Source organism: Phocoena sinus, chromosome 9 (assembly GCF_008692025.1).
Source record: "Phocoena sinus isolate mPhoSin1 chromosome 9, mPhoSin1.pri, whole genome shotgun sequence".
Classification (NCBI taxonomy): domain Eukaryota; kingdom Metazoa; phylum Chordata; class Mammalia; order Artiodactyla; family Phocoenidae; genus Phocoena; species Phocoena sinus.
In genome coordinates, this window is record NC_045771.1 from 36,050,582 (window position 1) to 36,072,242 (window position 21,661).

Consider the following 21,661-nt stretch of genomic DNA (forward strand, 5'->3'; position numbering starts at 1 on the left):
AAACAAACAAAAAAACCCAGCTCTTAGTTTCATTGATGTTTTCAACTGTTTGGTTTTTTTTAAACCTTTTAGAGCTTTATTGTAGTGACATGAAAAGAAAGTTCAAAACGTAGGATGTGGGCTTCCCTGGTGGCACAGTGGTTGAGAGTCCGCCTGTCGATGTAGGGGACATGGGTTCGTGCCCAGGTCTGGGAAGATCCCACAGGCTGCAGAGCGGCTGGGCCCATGAGCCATGGCCGATGAGCCTGCGCGTCCGGAGCCTGTGCTCCACAACAGGAGAGGCCACGACAGTAAGAGGCCTGTGTACCGCAAAACAAAAAAACAAAAAAACAAAAAAAAACATAGGATGTACACTGAAAAAATATGTGAGACCTTAGCTAACACTTAACATTGATTTTCTCTGAATGGGGGTGTGTATGTGTCAATTTTCTATGTTACCTATTGTTGCAATTTATAATTAAAATATATTACCTTTGTAATTAGAAAAAAAGTAATATTTTTAAAAGGCAACTTTACAATTTCTTTCTATAGGAGATTACATGCTTTATACAAAGCCAAAAGAAATTTTAGAAATTCAACATTTAAACTATGTGCAGGTAATAGATACAATTTTTGTTATATTAAAATAGTTAATTTTTACTTATGGATATATTCATTGGTCTCTATCATTGGCTTTTCTTTTTTTAATTTTATTTTTTTATACAGCAGGTTATTATTACTTATCTATTGCATACATATTAGTGTATATATGTCAAACCCAATCTCCCAATTCATCCCACCACCACCAACCCCCTGTCACTTTCCCCCGTTCGTGTCCATACGTTTGTTCTCTACATCTGTCTCTATTTCTGCCTTGCAAGATGGTTCATCTGTACCATTTTCCTAGGTTCCACATATATGCGTTAATATACAATATTTGTTTTTCTCTTTCTGACTTGCTTCACCCTGTATGACAGTCTCTAAAGCCATCCAAATCTCTAGAAATGACCCAATTTCGTTCCTTCTTATGGCTGAGTAATATTCCATTGTATATATGTATCACATCTTCTTCATTCATCTGTCAATGGGCATTAGATTGCTTCCATGACCTGGCTATTGTAAATAATGCCGCAATGAACACTGGGGTGCATGTGTCTTTTTGAATTATGGTTTTCTCTGGGTATATGCTCTGTAGTGGGATTGCTGGGTCATATGGTAATTCTATTTTTAGTTTTTTAAGGAACTTCCATACTGTTCTCCATAGTGGTTGTATCAATATACATTCCCACCAACAGTGCAAGAGGGTTCCCTTTTCTCCACACCCTCTACAGCATTTGTTGTTTCTAGACTTTCTGAGGATGCCCATTCTAACTGGTGTGAGGTGACACCTCATTGCAGTTTTGATTTACTTTTCTCTAATGATTAGTGATGTTGAGCATCTTTTCATGTGTTTGTTGGCCATCTTTATGACTTCTTTGGAGAAATGTCTATTTAGGTCTTCTGCCTATTTTTTGATTGAGTTGCTTTTTTAATATTGAGCTGAGTGAGTTGTTTATATATTTTGGAGATTAATCCTTTGTCCGTTGATTCGTTTCCAAATATTTTCTCCCATTCTGAGGGCTGTCTTTTCGTCTTGTTCTAGTTTCCTTTGCTTTGCAAAAGTTTTTAGGTCCCATTTGTTTATTTTTGTTATTTCCATTACTCTAGGAGGTGGATCAAAAAGGATCTTGCTGTGATTTATGTCAGAGTGTTCTTCCTATGTTTTCCTCTAAGAGTTTTATAGTGTTCAGTCTTACATTTAGGTCTCTAATCCACTTTGATTTTATTTTTGTGTATGGTGTTACGGAGTGTTCTAATTTCATCCTTTTACATGTACCTGTCCAGTTTTCCCAGCACCACTTATTGAAGAGGCTGTCTTTTCTCCATTGTATATCCTTGCCTCCTTTGTCATAGATTAGTTGACCACAGGAATGTGGGCTTACCTCTGGGATTCTATATTTCTGTTTTTGTACTGTACCATATTGTCTTGATTACTGTAGTTTTGTAGTATAGTCTGAAGTCAGGGAGTCTGATTCCCGTAGCTCCGTTTTTCCCTCAAGACTGCTTTGGCTATTTGGGGTCTTTTGGGTCTCCATACAAATTTTAAGATTTTTTGTTCTAGTTCTGTAAAAAATACCACTGGTAATTTGATAGGGATTGCATTCAATCTATACATTGTTTTGGGTAGTATAGTCATTTTCACAATATTGATTCTTCCAATCCAAGAACATGGTATATCTCTCCATCTGTTTGTGTCATCTTTGATTTCTTTCATCAGTGCCTTATAGTTTTCTGAGTACAGGTCTTTTACCTCCTTAGGTAGGTTTATTCCTAGGTATTTTATTCTTTTTGTTGCAATGGTGAATGGGATAGTTTCCTTAATTTCTCTTTCTGATCCTTTGTTGTCAGTGTATAGGAATGCAAGAGATTTCTGTGCATTAATTTTGTATCCTGCAACTTTACCAAATTCATTGATTAGCTCTAGTAGTTTTCTGGTGGCATATTTAGGATTCTCTATGTATAGTATCATGTCATCTGCAAACAGTGACAGTGTTACTTTTTCTTTTCCAATTTGTATTCCTTTTATTTCTTTTTCTTCTCTGATTGCTGTACCTAGGACTTCCAAAACTATGTTGAATAATAGTGGCAAGTGGACATCCTTGTCTTGTTCCTGATCTTAGAGGAAATGCTTTCAGTTTTTCACCATTGAGAATGATGTTTGTTGTGGGTTTGTCATATACGGCCTTTATTATATGAGGTAGGTTCCCTCTATGCCCACTTTCTGGAGAGTTTTTATCAAAAACAGGTGTCGAATTTTGTGAAAAGCTTTCCCTGCATCTACTGAGATGATCATATGCTTTTTATCCTTCAGTTTGTTAAAATGGTGTATCATATTGATTGATTTGCATATATTGAAGAATTCTTGCAACTCTGGGATAAATCCCACTTGATCATGGTGTATGATCCTTTTAATGTGTTGCTGGATTCTGTTTGCTAGTATTTTGTTGAGGATTTTTGGATCTATATTCATCAGTGATATTGGTCTGTAATTTTCTTTTATTGTAGTATCTCTGTCTGGTTTTGGTATCAGGGTGATGGTGGCCTCGTAGAATGAGTTTGTGAGTGTTCCTTCCTCTGCAATTTTTTGGAAGAGTTTGAGAAGCATAGGTGTTAGCTCTTCTCTAAATGTTTGATAGAATTCACCTGTGAAGCCATCTGGTCCTGAACTTTTTGTTTGTTGGAAGATTTTTAATCACAGTTTCAATTTCATTACTTGTGATTGGTCTGTTCATGTTTTCTATTTCTTCCTGGTTCAGTCTTGGAAGGTTATACCTTTCTAAGAATTTGTCCATTTCTTCCAGGTTGTGCATTTTATTGACATAGAGTTGCTTGTAATAGTCTGTAATGATGCTTTGTATTTCTGCAGTATCCATTGTAACTTCTCCTCTTTCATTTCTAATTTTATTGATTTGAGTCCTCTCCCTCTTTTTCTTGATGAGTCTGGCTAAAGGTTTATCAATTTTGTTTGTCTTCTCAAAGAGCCACCTTCTACTTTTATTGATCTTTGCTACTGTTATCTTCATTTCTATTTCACTTATTTCTGCTCTTAGCTTTATGATTTCTTTCCTTCTATTAACTTTGGATTTTGTTTGTTCTTCTTTCTCCAGTTCCTTTAGGTATCAGGTTAGATAGTTTATTTGAGATTTTTCTTGTTTCTTGAGGTAGGATTGTATTGCTACAAACATCCATCTTAGAATTGTTTTTGCTGTATCCCATAGGTTTTGGATCATCGTGTTTTCATTGTCATTTGTCTCTGGTTACTTTTTGATTTCCCCTTTGATTTCTTCAGTGATCTCTTTGTTATTTAGTAATGTATTGTTTAGCCTCTAGGTATTTGTGTTTTTTACATTTTTTCCCCTGTAATTTATTTCTAATCTCATAGCACTGTGGTCGGAAAAGATGTGTGATATGATTTCAATTTTCTTAAATTTACTGAGGCTTGATTTGTGATCCAAGATGTGATCAATCCTGTGGAGAATGTTCCATGTGCACCTGAGAAGAAAATGTAAACTGCTGTTTTCGGATGGAATGCCCTACGATTAAATCTACCTGGTCTATTGTGTCATTTAAAGTTTGTGTTTCCTTATTGATTTTATCTCTGGATGATCTGTCCATTGGTGTAAGTGAGGTGTTAAAGTCCCCCACTATTATTGTGTTACTGTCGATTCCCTCTTTTATAGCTGTTAGCATCTGCCCTATGTATTGAGGTGATCCTATGTTGAGTGCATATATATTTATAATTGTTATATGTTCTCCTTGGATCGACCCCTTGATCATAATGTAGTGTCCTTCCTTGTTTCTTGTAACATTCTTTATTTTAAAGTCTATTTTATCTGGTATGAGTATTGCTACTCCAGCTTTCTATTGATTTCCATTTGCATAGAATATCTTTGTCAATCCCTTCACTTTCAGTCTGTATGTGTCTTTAGGTCTGAAGTGGGTCTCTTGTAGACAGCATATAGATGGGTCTTGTTTTTGTATCCATTCAGAGAGCCTGTGTCTTTTGGTTGGAGCAGTTAATCCATTTACATTTATGGTAATTACTGATATGTATGTTACTATTACCATTTTCTTAATTGTTTTGGGTTTGTTCTTGTAGGTCCTTTTCTTGTCTTGTGTTTCCCACTTAGAGAAGTTCCTTTAGCATTTGTCGTAGAGCTCGTTTGGTGGTGCTGAACTCTCTTAGCTTTTGCTTGTCTGTAAAGCTTTTGATTTCTCCTTAGAATCTTAATGAGATCCTTGCCAGGTTATCTTGGTTGTAGGGTCTTCCCTTTCATCACTTTAAATATATCATGCCACTCCCTTCTGGCCTGTAGAGTTTATGCTGAGAAATCAGCTGTTAACCTTATGGGTGTTCCCTTTTATGTTATTTGTCGTTTTTCCCTTGCTGCTTTCAATAATTTTTCTTTGTCTTTAATTATTGCCAATTTGATTACTATGTGTCTTTGCATGTTTCTCCTTGGGTTTATCCTGTATGGGACTCTGTGCTTCCTGGATTTTGGTCACTATTTCCTTTCCCATGTTAGGGAAGTTTTTGACTATAATCTCTTCAAATATTTTCTCTGGTCCTTTCTCTCTCTCTTCTCCTCTGGGACCTCTATAATGCGAATGTTGTTGTGTTTAATGTTGTCCCAGAGGTCTCTTAGGCTGTCTTCATTTCTTTTCATTCTTTTTTCTTTATTCTGTTCCACAGCAGTGAATTCCACCATTCTGTTTTCCAGGTCACTTCTCCATTCTTCTGCCTCAGTTATTCTGCTATTGATTCCTTCTAGTGTAGTTTTCATTTCAGTTATTGTATTGTTCATCTCTGCTTGTTTGCTCTTTAATTCTTCTAGGTCTTTGTTAAACATTTCTTGCATCTTCTCGATCTTTGCCTCCATTCTTTTTCCGAGGTCCTGGATCATCTTCACTATCATTATTCTGAATTCTTTTTCTGGAAGGTTGCCTATCTCCACTTCATTTAATTGTTTTTCTGGGGTTTTATCTTGTTCCTTCATCTGGTACGTAGTCCTCTGCCTTTTCATCTTGTCTGTCTTTCTGTGAATGTGGTTTTTGTTCCACAGGCTGCAGGACTGTAGTTCTTCTTTCTTCTGCTGTCTGCCCACTCTACCTTGTTCTTTTGTTTGGACCATATTCCTTTTTTTTTTAATTTTCTTTGACTTTCTCTGTCTCTATGAAATTAGGCAAAACAGTTACCTCTCCTGGAGTTGAATGTGTGTCCTTGTGTAGGAGCATCCCTATGCAGCCTGCATGTTCCTACGGCTTTGACAAGAGAGCTGGAGCTTAAGTGTGAGGGACCACAGCTTTTTCCAGGGCATGCCAATGCTGCCAACTTGGTGGGGGTGAGTTGAAGCTGGGTAGGTGGTGGGGGCTAGGTCAGTGTTTGGTTCAAACTGGGGCCTCTCCCAGAGTGTACTGGTGGCTGTTACATTTGGGGAGTAGGGGAAGAGCCAGAAGTACTAGAGCTGGAGCCTGGCATGGGCCAGAGATTTCCCCAGGATATGCTGGCAGCCACCAACTTGGCAGGGGTGGGCTAGATATGGATCGGGCTTCTCTGAGGGTGCACTGGTGGCTACCATTTTGGTGGTACGGCTAGAGTTTTAGGGTCTAGATGGGAGCTCAGTGCAAGCTGGGGTTTCTCCTGAGGCACACTGGCAGCTGCTGCCTTTTGGGGGCTGGAGCTGGAGCAAGAGGGGTTGAAGCTAGAGAGGCTAGAGATGGAATCTGACACAAGCTGGGGTTTCTCCCAGGGCACACTGGCATGTGCTCCTTTGATGGGGAGGCTGGGGATGAAGGGAATAGACTGAAGACTGCAGAGTCTGGTCCAGGGGCTTCTCCTGGGGTGTGTGAGGGCTGATACCTTTGTTGGAGTGGTAGTTGGAGCTTCAGCCCGATGTGGGCTGGTGGGTGTGCTCAGGTGGTCTTGTCAGCCTCTCTAGAACACCAGGAGCTTTTCAATCAGCTACCTCTGTGCTGTTACTGGAAGCAAATAAGTTTGTGTTCATGTCCCTTAAGGGTGGATTCTCAGTTTCCTATAGCTTTCCAGTTCTCTCAGTGGTAAGCCCCACTGGTTTTCAATACCTGTTAAGGGGGCTGATCTTCCCAGTGCTGGACCCCAGGGCTTGGGTGCCCAATGTGCAACTTGAACCCCTCACTCCTTAGGGAGGATCTTTGAGTTTGTGATATCCCCTTCCCTTTCGGGTCACCAGACTGGGGTGCAGATCTTGACTAGATCACTTCTTTTCCCATCCTACCCATCTCAGTTTGTGTGTGTGTCTGTGGGTTTTTTTCCCCCTTTATATCCTTAGTCATAGAAGACTCATTCTGCTAGTCTTCAGGTCGTTCTCAGAGACAGTTGCTCTATATGTAGTTGTAGTTTTGCTATGTTCGTGGGAGGAAGTGAGCTCAGTGTCTTCCCGCTCTGCCATCTTGATCCTGCCTTCTATAATAGCAGTTTTTTGTTTGTTTGTTTATTTTGCAGTACGCAGGCCTCTCACTGTTGTGGCCTTTCCCGTTGCGAAGCACAGGCTCCAGATGCGCAGGCTCAGCGGCCATGGCTCACAGGCCTAGCCGCTCCGCGGCATGTGGAATCTTCCCGGACTGGGACACAAACCCGTGTCCCTTGCATCGGCAGGCGGACTCTCAACCAGGGCGCCACCAGGGAAGCCCTATAATAGCAGTTTTAAAGTCTTTGTCTATTCATTCTAAACTCTGACTTTGCTTGCTTGTTTTTTTTCCTGTTAACTGCTTTTTATGTTGATTACAAGGCACTATTCCTTCTTCTTTCTGTGTGTGTGGTAACTTTGCATTCTATTTTATTTTTGAGAGAGTCCCCATTATTTACTATTCTTTTTAAGTGTTTTGAATTTTACTTTGACTTGTAGTAGCTTACCAGCAGATTTTTAAAACTTCTGTCATGCTTATTTTATGTTTATTAAGATGGGTTTACTTTGCATTTTTCCTTAATCCTAATGTGTAGTCCTTACTTTAAGCATGGCCTCCTAGGATTTCACTTGAACACATGAAGAGCTCAGTAGTATCTCTCCACTCTAGCTGGACTGCAGCTCCAACTTCTCTCAGGATTGCATGGCTTATGATATCTCTGACTAGATCTCTATACCCCCATCAGCTGTTCTTTGCTATACTTCATGGTTTCTCATTCTGTATGTGACCCCAGAAGACATTCTTGTGTAGGAACTGTTTTACTTATTTTTGTACATTCAAAAGTGTCTCACAGAGTGCTTGACATATGGTTACACTCAGAAAATACGATTTTAAATGAACTATTTATTCAAGAATAGGTCAAGATTATGCAAAACTCTGTGTAGAAAAAACAAAGTGAGACCCTTTTTAAGAATTTAAATATGGGAGAGTGGGTGAAATGAGTGAAGGTGGTCAAAAGGTACAATCTTCCAGTTAGAAGATAAGTAAGTCCTGGGGGTGTAATGTATAGCATGGTGACTATAGTTCTGTTAACAATACTGCATTGTAAGTTTGAAAGCTGCTAAGATAGTACATCTTAAAAGTTCTTATCCCAAGACAAAAAACTGCAACAATGTGTGGTAACGGATTTTAACTAAACTTACCATGGCAACCGTTTTGCAATATATCCATATATCAAATCATTATGTTTCACACCTAAAACTAATACAAGGTTATATGTCAATTACTTCTCAATAACAATAAATAAATGAATATTGATAGTATAAAAAAAGAATTTACATAATATTTTGTCCATAGTATAAAGAAATCAAACATTTCAAAATAATTTGCAAAATTTTGTTCAGTAAAATCATACAATATGAAAAAGAATCATAGAAAAGAAAAATTACATTTACTATTTTGGAATTTGCCTTATTTTAGTATACTGAGCTTAAGTATTAAGTTTATTCATTTCAGTTTATTAATGCCAGTTGTATCTGTTTAAAAGTGTTGAAGATGGAGCGTCAAAGTTTACAAAAATTGCTCACCAGTATAACTGCATTTACAGTTTCATCAAAATATTAAAATTTTGTTTCAGTTATTTACTACAATTTTAGAAAACCATGATATATCAGAAAATGTGGTTCTAGTTCTTAGTTTTACTGTTTATAGCCATTATAGCCCTGTCAAGTCATTTAGCTGGACAGGACCTCAGATTTCACATTGCTAAAACTGAAAATCATATTAGTTTCTTAGAGTTGTTTTGGAGGTTAATTGTTCTAACATGCAAAACATTTTTGTAGTGTGATTTCTTACACTACAAAAATGTAGACACTCAGTAGTTATTAACCAATTTGGATTGAAAGTGAATCCCAATCAAAACACTACTTAAACTTGTAATAATGTCATAATCAAACTGATTTGCACATGTAATTATAGATAAATTGGAGAGTTTATATCAATATTTTCAATTAAACTAAGAAGTTAACATTAAAATATTTTACTTTCTCCAGTTACTATAATTTTCTATGTTAAAAGCACATATATTTTACAGTAATTTTTTAACTAAAAACAAGACACATTTTATCTTTATTTCATTAGTTAGCAACCTATTTCAAAAATGATCAAAGAAGATTCATTTATTTTTAAATTTCAGCTGCATTTCTAAATATCAGCCACAATTTGAAAATATTAACCATTATATTTTCAATGGAAAACTTATTTTTTGATACGTTTGTGTTCATTTTATTCTAATTTTTCTCTTTTGCTGTATTGATTTGCAATTGAAAATCAGTAGCACTTGGTGCTATAGAAGACTATGTAAATTATTTCCTGGCAAGCCTTGGTAGCATATATGCTTCTTTTAAGAATAACTAAGAAGCAATCTGCTGATTAGTATACTTTACATCCTTGCGTCCAAGTCCTTCAAGAACATTCAATATCTGTGCCACCTAAATAGAACAAATACTCTGACTCCAAGGTATTCATTCTCATTTCCCCTGTATGCCATGCCATTCAAAATCTGTAGGGCACAGATATATTTAAAATCAAAATGAAGTAATGATTCCTGTTTACACTGTACTATAACTTAAAGCAAGAGTATAAGTGGTTTTTAAACATCCACAGAGAAATTAGCATTAAAACTTAACAATAAAACTACTATTTTTTTCTTTTGATAGAAATAAAACAAATAAATGTTCATTCCATAGAAGTGAAACAAAATCAGCTACCATAACCTTCACTGTGAACATCATCTTAATTTATATTCATCAAACAATTAAAATCATAAAATTAAGGAGAAAATGTTTTATGCATCTCTTAAAACTGATAAACAAATGCCAGTATTTGTTCAGGTGAATTAAGGTTACTTATTAAATACACCCAGCACACCTTCTAGATTCTCCATTTTTATTGGTGTAATCAAATTGTCCCTAGCTTCTCCAACACTAGTTACAGATATAATATTACTAGCTCTAATGCTCAGTGCTTCCAGTTGCTTGGCCAATCCTATACAGAGTGTCCTGCTTTCTTAAATATAGCAAAGGCATGTTTATATAAGTCTAAGAATCAGTACTAGCTATTGCTCATCTCCTGGTAAACCAATCTAGGACATATCCTAGACCACCAAATACACATATATACAATGGAATATTTCTCAGCCATAAAAAGGAATGAAACTGAGTTATTTGTAATGAGGTGGATGGACCTAGAGTCTGTCATACAGAGTGAAGTAAGTCAGAAAGAGAAAAACATATACCGCATGCTAATGCACATATATGGAATCTAAAACAACGGTACTGATGAACCTACTGGCAGGGCAGGAATAAAGATGCAGATGTACAGAACAGACTTGAGGACACAGCAGGGAAAGGAGAAGTTGCTGCATAGCACAGGGAGGTCAGCTCGTTGCTTTGTGAAGATATGTATACATAGAGCTGATTCACTTTGTTCTACAGCAGAAACTAACACAGCATTGTAAAGCAATTATACTCCAATAAAGATTAAAAAAAAAAAAAAAAGAGGCTCTGATCCTTCCAACATTTCTTCCACTACAGCAGGACAAGATAACTGCTGCCCCTAATGTCAGAGCATATCTTGAGCTGCTCCTAAGTTCACTGGCAAAGTGAGAGAGAGAACATTCCTATTTTGATATGATCAACTAAAGGTCTCACAGCAAATTTGAGTGAAATATCTTAAATTGGTTGAGAAATAGCTATTTCATCTGCTGTGACACACAAATCTAAGGTCTAACAGCTTCAGGTCTCAAAAACTTCACCTGGTCACTCTCATCTGAATCATTTCCATAAAGAGGTAAGACGAACAACTTTATTTTTTTTTTAACAGCTAGAGTTATATGAATTGAAATTTAAGGTAATACCAAAGCTTATTTAAATTCTCTAGTAGTTTCGAATTTGAAGACTGACTTGAAAATTTCCTTGATTTTCTGTGTAATACCTGGCACATTCATTCTGAGTTCTAGTGTGAACTGCTGAGAAGGGGAACTTCTCTAATTACATTTTGCTGTCTCCTTTCCAATTTTCCCCTACACCAAGGAGAATAACATTCAAATAAAATGACCAAAGCACTGAAATGAAAAAAGAATATTTAGACGATCTCTCAAATCTTAACTCAGTTTAGAAGTGAAAAATAACCACTGACACAAGGATAAAATTGTTTTCTTATCTGGCCTGGTCTGAAACTAGTAACTAGTGAACCATGTTATAATCAATACCATTAAAGCTAACTTAAAAAAAAAAAATCCTCCTTACTATCCCTCTCTCACATGCAATCCATCTTTACTTCTTGTAGCTTCTATTACTTTATTTCTAAACTATAGTCTCAAATCCAACCATTTATTTCCATTTCCACTGACAGCAAATTAGCCCAAGCCTCTGGCATCCTGCAGAGGGATTATTGCAATTGCTTCTCCAATTAAAATATTTTTAAGTGTAACATTAATTCATGCAAAAAAGTATTAGAAAAATTATAACAAAATTAAACACAAAATGAGTAACCACAATTCAATTCAATAAATAGAACATTATTTGCTTCTTAGAAGGCCCTTCAAAAGTATTTTTGCCATGCTACAGTTGACAGTCATTTGGATTGTCCTTAGTTTGGAATTATAACAAATAATACTGCTTTAAACATTCCGTGCAAGTTTTTGTGCATATACATTTCTCGTCTAGTAGCTGAGTCAAATGGTAGGAATGTGTTCCTTTTATGGCCAGTTTTTCAAAGTGGCAGCACCAATTTACACTTCCATCCACAGTATCTGAGAATTCTAGCTGCTCCCCTTTCTTGCCAACACTTGGTGTTGCAGACCTTTTGAACTTTATCCCGTCTCTGAGTATGTAGCAGCATTTTATTTTTTTAACCAAATTACTAATGATGTTGAGCAACTTTGCATATGCTTATTGGCTATTTGTATATATCATATATCAATCATGAAGTGCCTGTTTATATCACTTACCTATTTTGAGGGAGCATTGTCATTTTTTTATCGTAGCATTTTTTATATATTCTGGATATGAGCCCTTTATGAGTTATTTTGTGCTGCAATTTTCTTGCCCTATTCAGTGCTGTGCCTTTTCTTTCTCTTACTGATATCCTTTCAGGACATTTCATTCTTTAATTTTAATGTAATTTAAATTTCAATTTGTCAGACTATCATTTCCTTTATGGGTGATGCTTTTTGAGTCCAATTTAAGAAAATTGTGTCTGTACTACAGTGATTAAGATATTCCCCTGTTATCTTCTTGAAGACTTGCTGTTCTGCCTTTCATTTTCATGTCTATAATCAACTAAGAATTGACTTTTGTATATGAGGTGAGGCAGGGGGTCAAGTATTTTCCCCTCACGTCAATACCCAGTTAATACAGTGCCAATAATTGAAAAGACTCTGCCCTTTCCTGCAGTGCCACCTTTATTTTAATCAACATACTTATATGTGTGGTATGTTTCTGAGTTCTCTATTCAATTTCATTGATAATGTTTCTATTCTTGCACCAATAGTACATGAACAGTTTTTACTCTGTAGTTTTTTAATAGGTCTTAATATCTAATAGGGTATGCCCTTCTCAAGTTAACTTGGCTATTCTTGGCCCATTGTTTTCTATTGAAATTGTACAATAAGCTTGTCAATTTATACATAAACACATAATCTATTGGGAGTTTTATTGTGATTGCATAAAATCTAAAGATCTCTTTGAGTAGAATTCTTGACATTTTTTACATTACTTAGACTTCCAAACCATAAACATGTTTCATCTATGAATTTATATTTTCTATATGTCAGCAATTAATTTTCTTTAGTTTTCCACGAAGAAATTTTAAACATAACATTAAGCTTATACCTACATATTTGTGATCTTTTGATCTTGTGATAAAGGAACAAGTTTTAAAATTTCTTCTTTTTGTTGCTGATATACAGAAATACAATTAATGTATATTGACCTTATATTCAGAAATCTTAATGAAATTACTTATTAATTCAAACAATCTGTAGGAACTTTGGGTTTTCTATGAACATAATGATGCCTGTAAATTGTAATTTATTTGTCACTATAAAATTCTTGTATATTTTATATTTTTCAATTGCTTTATTTCACTGGCACAAACCTCCAGGGTAATGTTAAACAGATGGGATGATAGCAGGAAATGCATGTCTTATTTTTGCTTTCAGGGGAGAATACATTCATCTTTTCATAATTAAGTACTACCCTTTCTGAATTATTTTGTGTAGATATTCTTTACTTTACTAAGAGTTTATATTGTAAATGGATAAATTTTCTCCTTTACTAATTACACTACTTAATTTTCTAATGTTAAACCAACATTTAATTCCTGGAATTAAAACAACCTTGTCATGATATATTATCTTCTTAATATCTTTGTCATATTTAGATGTTTTTGTATAAGATTATGATAATCTCAGAAGTGAGTTAGGGAGTATTTCCACCATTATCTGAAAATATCTGTTTAAGGCTGGTGTTACTTTGTCCATAAGTATTTAGAAATTTCACTACTAAAGTCAGGTGTGTGCAATATATTGTTTCTTCCCATGACAGGTTTAGTAAGATTTTTATAAATTTCATCTAAAACTTCAAATTTACTTTTATGAAGTAGTTCATGTGTTTTTATTAGCATTTAAATACAAGTAGGATCTACAGTGATGTCCTCCTTTTTATTCTTCATATTAAGAATTTGTAACATCTTCTCAGAGTTTTTTTCTTCACCTTCTCTGCCAAGCATTTATAAATTGCATCAGTTTCTCTAAGAAAGGACATTTTGGTTTTGTTAATTTTTTATTGCATATTTGTTTCCTATTGTATTTTTTTTATTACAACTGCAATGAGATAACAGTTGAAGTACACTAAACAGTATTATTTAAAATGCAAAATTTGATCTGTTTTGGTATATGTATACACCTGTGAAACAATTGCCACATTCAAGATAGCCACTTCCCTCATCTCTGCAAGTTTTCTCATGGCCCTTTGCAATCCATCTTTTCTTCCCCCTTCATCCCATGCAACTTCTGTTAATACAGATTAATTTGCATTTTCTGGAATTTGTGATGAATAAAATAATATAGTATGTACTTTTTGGGGGGCTTGGCTTCTTTCAAACAGAATGTATTTTGGGATTCATCCATGTTGTTACTTATATCAATATGTTCATTCCTTTCTGTTGCTCAATAGTATTTCATTGCATGGGTGTGCCACAGTTTATTCCCTCCATCTGTGTTCTTATATTTAAGATAGTCTCTTATAACTAATATAGAGTTGGGTTTCTTTTATTCCAATATTACAATCTTGTTATTATTACTATTGCTTTGGGTTTTTAAAATTTATCATTTTACTATTTGCTTTCTAATTAACCCATGTAGTTTTCTTTTCTTTTTTCTTTTTTTTTTTTGTCTCCTTTTGGATAGATTAAGAACGTTTTTATTATTTCATGCATCCCTTCTATTGATTTGCTAGTTTTACATATGAAGAATCTTAATAGTAGGCTCTCAAGAGATTATACCATATATGCTTGATATATTGAGGTCACTATGGTTAATATTTTTTCAAGAATTTAGATATTCACCCTTTCTTGACTATGTGTATACCTACGGATTTACCCTTTTCATTCCTCTTTACTCAGTCTTTATTATATCTCTGAGCTTCCTTTTGGTATCCTTTTCCTTCTACTTGAATAATGTCATTCAGTAGATCCTTTGGTGTAAGTCTGCTGGTGAGGAATACTCTGAGTTTTCGTTTTTGAAAATGTCTTTATTTCTCCCTCATTTGGAAGGCTATTTTCACTGATTACTGAATTTTAGTTAGCAGTTATTTTCTTTCAACCACTAAAGATATCATTCTGTTATCAATGACTTCATTTGTGCTCTTCTATTAATAAATCAGCTGTCAGTCTTATTGCATTCTTACAGGTAATATGATTCATTGCTGCCAGATTTGACTGCTTTATAGATTTTCTCTTTGTCTTTTATTTTTAGCAGATTCATAGTGATGTGTCTGGGTGTGATATTATTTATATCCACAGGGTTTTGATGCTCCAGTATCTATGATTTGATGTCTTCAATTGCTTTTAGAAAATTCTTTGCCATCATCTCTTCAAATATCGCTTCTTCTCTAAGACTTTTCTTCACTCTTTTTCTAGACTACACATATATCCCATATGTACCATTATACCTTTTCCTCTATTTTTCATCTTTTTGTCTCTTTGCTTCCATCTGGTTATTTTCTCCTGACCTATCCTTTGTTCCTATCCTATTTCCCTTTTCAACATTGTCTAATCTGCTGGTGAACATTTCCATTGGTCTTTATTTTAATTCCTATATTTTTCAGTTCTAGAATATCCTTCTGGTTGTTTTTTAGTTTCCAATTTTCTCTGAAAACTTCCATCTTGCCTTTTAATCCAGTAAATGGATACACTGACCATAATTATTTTAAATTATGTCTCTTTGCATCATTACTTGTTAAAATCTTTCAGTGTTTTCCTATTACACTTTAAAAAGAATGCCAGGATCCTTCCCTCAGATTAGATGGCCATGTATGGTCTGACTGCAGCTAGATTCTTCAACTGCATCTATTATGATGCTCCCTACTCCCCACTCTTTATGCTGTATTTGACTCTGTGGCTGCCCTAAGCTTTTCCTCAAGTCACAGTTTTTCTCTTCCTCAGGATTTTTGGATCTTTTATATATCACCTTATTAGTGACTCCCCTCAAATGACTCTCAGTATTTGCTTTTTCCTCCTTGCCAGCCTATTTCTTACCTATAATGGCAGTGACTATGCTTTCTTCCTGTTGTAAATCCAGGTCTTAGCATATTATTGGCACATGATAGGCATCAAATATTTGTGAATGAATGATTCAGTGAATGAAAGCTATACTTCTCCTATTTAACAATTCTCTTAATAGTAAAAAGATGAAAAACATCTAGTTATTATCTTATTCATCTTTTTATCTCTCAGAGCACCTAGAATATATTAGATAATTGTTCAGTACCTTTTACAAGTTGAGTTGAACTATAAAATGCTCATGGTTGTGAAATTCATAGATAGTATGAATATAGATATGATATAGATATGTCTATAATATATATCCCTCCAAATCTATATATTTATATCTATATGAATGACATGGCCGTAACTATTACCATGACAATACCAATTACTAACATTCTTAAAAACTTGTACAATTTTAATGAAGTAGTGAACTTGACCTTTCACAGATTTTCACCAATAACTTTTTCTACAACTTTGAATACCTGTAGTTATAGATACCAAACATAGTTTGGTCACGTTTCAAATATATAAGCAGAGAGGAGATATTTGATTTGTAGGAATTATTTTAAAATGCTGTTTTCAGACCACTTTATTTTTAATATATATCAACTATTTTTTAAACACATGCAAAATTACTTGAATACTTAATACTTTCCCTTTGTTGTCTAAGAAGGGGTCAAATTGGCAATCTCTGATTCTGACTCTCCCAACATTTCCTGTGAACTTGTAAAAAGAAATAAGAATGCTAAATTCCAGAAGGAACTTCTATTTTAATAAAAATACCAAGGAGTTAATTAAAAAGCACAAATTTGGCTTGTACATTCTCTGAAACACAGCAGTCCACTAGCCAAGAACCAGGTAGATAGAAATTTTAGCTATTCTATTTTCTCTGGATTTCATCTTAAAATAGATATTTGGCACATATCTAAACAGATGATTGGCTCACTTACTTAAAACTGCATGAATACTGCTTCCACAAATATTTGGTTTACTCTTGCACTCACCCACACCTCATTATTACTTACACTTCTATAGCTATTCAGATACTCTGTTTGCCAATGAATGGCGTAGAAGTTGGCTAGAAATGGCATTTTTGGATGGCTCGTCTCCTTGGGTGAGGGAAGAGCCAGAAACCTGGGGACAACAAGGCATGGTGGGAGTGGGAGATTTTCACCTGCTGTACTGGTTCAAAGTGCCCAAGAACCTTGTCACGTGGACAGAAGAGGATTAGTGGCATTCACTAAAACCATCGGAACAGTTGTGCAACTAAGTATTTTTAAAAGTTTTTGAAAGGAAACCTTAAGCTGTAAAATCATCACTTACTGAGAATAATTGCCATCTAAAACTCAGGATTTAAAACAAAGACTAAAGTTGAAAATGGAGGGAGGGTAGATAATTTTGTTTTTAAATGGCCACTGATTTCATCCTATCATACAGGGAGATGTTAGAAGATCCTGTTTTATTTTTGATTTGGATAATTTAAATTTTTCATATCAAAGCATTTAAAAACCATTGAAGTAGTATAAACATTCAGAAAATCATAGAGTTATAAAACATCCACGTGCCTACCACCTAGATTAAAGAGATTTTGTTATATTTGCTTCAGATCTCTTCCTCTTCCCCTTCGCTTTATTTTTTTAAATAAAACATTAAAGAAGCAGTTCATGGTTCTTTGTATCCCTCCCCTATCCGTTCACTCACCTCCCTTTCCAGTTTCCATCACAATCCTGAAGTGTAACTCGCCTGCCTGCATTGTTTCGATGGTTACCAAACATGTTTTCATCCTTCACCAAAGTAGAAAACTGATTTATGTGTTTTAAAATTCTATAGAATGTATCATGGTTTATGTATCATTTTAAACAATACTGAGTGAAAAATGCAAACTGCAGAATTATGGAAATCCTACAGCAGTTAAAATGAATGAATCTGACTTATGTGTACTAACATAAGTAAATCTTAGAAACATATTACACAGTATAAACGCTGGCTTTTGTAATAATCTAGGGTTGATACATATAAATCAAATTTAATAACTCTTGCAGCTGTGTGGTTTTCTGCCATATAAATAAACCACAAGTTATTTATCCATTTTTATTTGATAAAAGGATATTTAGCTTGTTTCCAGCTATTTTCTATTACAGGTAATTATATAATGGACATCTTTGTACACATCTCTCTGTGTGAATACATCTTCAGTGTATGTACCTAGTAGAAGATATGTTGGAACATTTTCAATTTTTATGGGTATTTTCAAATTAGGCTTTAAAGATGTTATACCAGTTTATACCAGTTATATATAAGAATCCTACGTATGAGTTTACAAATGTATATTTCCCATATTAAATTGGTGTATTTGGTTGTTGATTTTTTTTAAGATATATGTTGCAGGAGTTTTTATATGATCTGGATACTGCAAATTTATCTGTTACATATTTTGAAAATATCTTTCTGATATCTGTCTTATATTTTCACCATTTCTTTTGTGTCTGTTTTATTTATATCTGTCAGTAAGTCTTTTTATAATTTGTGTTTTCTTGTGCTGTTTGATAACTTTGTACTCCAAAGTTTTAGATATTTTTCTATACTTTTTTCTAGAATTTTTAATTTGTAGTTTACATTTAGGTCTTTAATTAGGGAGACAATATGTCCCATTTTGCCAGAGTCTCAAATGTTTTAGAATTTATCCCAGATATTTCATTGCATAGTGAAGTATTATGATAATAGTTGCCTTCAAATAACCCATTACTTCTTTGGCAGACCTCCTCTTTAGATTTCCAACTTCTGCCGTAAGTCTCTTCAGGTGTAGTGGTAGAATTCAAACTTTAAGTCATGATTAAATCTAAGAGATGACCAATGATAACTCTCTCTCTTTTCCCAATCTTTTCCAGGTGCAATGATACCAACTTTTCCTTTTCCTGGGTAGCATGGCAATGAAGTGCTCTCTGACATGAGGAACCAAGAACAACTGACTCCTTCCAGTGCTTTGTGTTTGTAAAATATTATACTCTATTGTCCTTGCTAGCCATTTGGTGCACCAGCCAGTTGTTTCATGGCCTGTGAGATGCACAGTGTCCTCAGGCTGTCCATCACTGGGTTCAGTGGAGATTATATAATAGGTGTTTGCAAAATATATGTGTGGAAGATAGAGGCTGAGAAATCCTGCTCTAGTGTATGTAGAGAGTAGTCTTCATTCTCTTGCTTGAGTGGCTTTGTAATTTATTACATGATATAAACCTACAACTATTTGTTTGTTGTTTGGCTTTTAATTTTTCAGTAAACCCTTTTTGCATCAGTGAGCTCAACATAAAAAGTACATATTTAATAAAAAGTTAGGTATTACATTTCTGTTTCTCAATAAATTTGATGACGAAACATATGATTTGCAGGATAAATGTGTTAACATTTGCCATTCACTATAGAGACCCTAGTAATAACACCAACCACGAGAAGACCAGAAGATGTAAATCTGCTGAAGAAGTATCAAAATCTACTTAAAAACTGAGTAATCAGAAAAGACTAAAGATGACAATTTAAGATGTGTAGATGCAGAAGGTGGATTATGTTTCACTCTACAAATACTGATTTTTCATTTAGATCAAATGACTATTCTTCTAAATTAATAACTCATTAATTAACTCATTCTTAAGCCAAGTTTCTTCATGTATGTGTAAAAAGTGCATCAATATCTGTTAATGTATTTAATTGGCAGAAGTAAAATTTTGCAGGAGTTTTTTCTTTCCAGTATTATCAAATGCATCAAGTAGAGAATCAGTTAATTTAATTTGAATAACATCTTAATTTTTATCGTGTTATTGAAATCGAATTGAAATTTTGGAAATTCATTCTGTCTGAGGCAAAGCATCAGATCTTATTTTTACTACTATTATAAATTCAGTTAAAATAATCAATAGCGAATATAAATAATATTACTCATTTGTGATAATAATCTGAAGACAAATTTTTGTGAAGCACAGAGCAATGTAAACAATGTTCTTACTAAATTAAGCACACTGTTGATGGGAACATAAAACAGTGCAGTCTCTATACCGGAAAATAGTATAGAAGTTCGAAAAAATTAAAAATAGAACTACTATATGATCTAGCAATTCCACTTCTGAGTATTTATCTGAAGAAATGAAAACACTAACTTGCAAAGGTATCCTCATCCCATGTTCAATGCAACACTATTCACAACAATTGAAATATCCATCGATCAATGAATGGATGAAGAAAATATGATACATATATATGACAGAACACTATTCAGCTTTAAAAAGCAAGGAAATCCTACAATATGCGACAACATGAATGAACCTGCAGGGCATTATGCTAAGTGAAATAAGCCAGTCACAGAAGGACAAACCCTGCATAATTCCACTTACATGAAGTGCCTAAAATAGTCATACAAAAAAACCCAGCAGAATGGTGGTTGCCAGGGATTGAAGGGAGGGGGAAATAAGAGTTGCTGTCCAACTGGTTTAGTTTCAGTTACACAAGATGAGTAAGTTCTAGAGATCTGCTGTACAGCGCAGAGCCTATAGTTAACAATTCTGTATTGTACACTTAAAAAGTAATTATATTGTGTGCTTACTAGAATAAAGAAGCTTATAAAACATTAAAAGTAGACTACGATTAGTTATAGTGCAAAAATAGCTGAATGACAAAATGTCATGATGCAAATATTGAATAAAACAATACTTCAGACTGTTAGTACATGATTTCTCTCTGTTAACCATCATTAAATGGATCTTAGAAATATTAAAGCCTTTGAATATCTATGTCAATCAAACTAGATGTCCTAAAAAGATATTTAACTTTAATATGAATTTGTCTTTTAAAGTTTGGTTATATTTTATTCAAAATCTTTTGGAAATCTTTAATCAAAGTATTTCACAAAGGAACACTTCAGGTTTTGAGGATCTGGGCAAAATGAAACTAGTAAGAGCAGCTTGCAAATAAGCTCATCTTTATAAAATCTATGGTAGACCAGAATAAATGAGGCCTCAGGTAGCATACAAGATTTATTTTTGAATTTATGGAAAGAATATTTTGATAAAGCTCCTTTTTAAAGTTAGATGTACAGTTGTCCTTTGGTATCCATGGGGTATTGGTTCCAGGATCTGCCCCAGATACCAAAATCCGCAGATGCTCAAAGTTCATAGTCAGTCCTTGGTATCCAAGGCTCTGCATCTGAGGGTTTAACCAACCTCAGATAAGTGTAGTACTATATGTATTTACTGGAAAAAAAATCTGAGTATAATTGGACCCACACAGTTCAAACCCCTGTTATTCAACGGCCAACTGTATTTATATTACCTGGGAATGAAATAAAACTGATAAAATCTACAATTTTGCAACTTCTTAATTTCCTGAACATTTCAAAATATTCATAAGTTTAAACAACTTGTTCCATAATTTAAAAGAATTTGACAAACAAAAATACTCCCAATAAAGGTAAAAGGATAGCATCCAAGAAAATACTCAGGCTAAATTTTTTCTACGTTGTAGTAAACACAAAATACAAAAGAGAAAAAAAAATGAGCGAGTTTAGTTCTTTGGTTGATCCACTAGGTAAACTGTTGCACATACAAAAATGGGTTTATTAAACATGCTAAGAAAGGGATATCATTTTGACAGAGTTTTAGTCTGACTCAAAAAGGGGGTCAGTTAGGGAAGAATATTTATAGTATTTCAAGAACTGGAGTCAGTCATGGATAGTTTTATGGCAGAAGTTAGTAAGCGTTGTATGGTCTGGGCAGAGATTTGTCAGATCTGTAAACTAGGTGACTTGCTGAACTAGTCAGTGGTCTTTGGAACATATGGATCTGGGTGGTATTACTGCTACTATTACCTGAGCTTGACACAT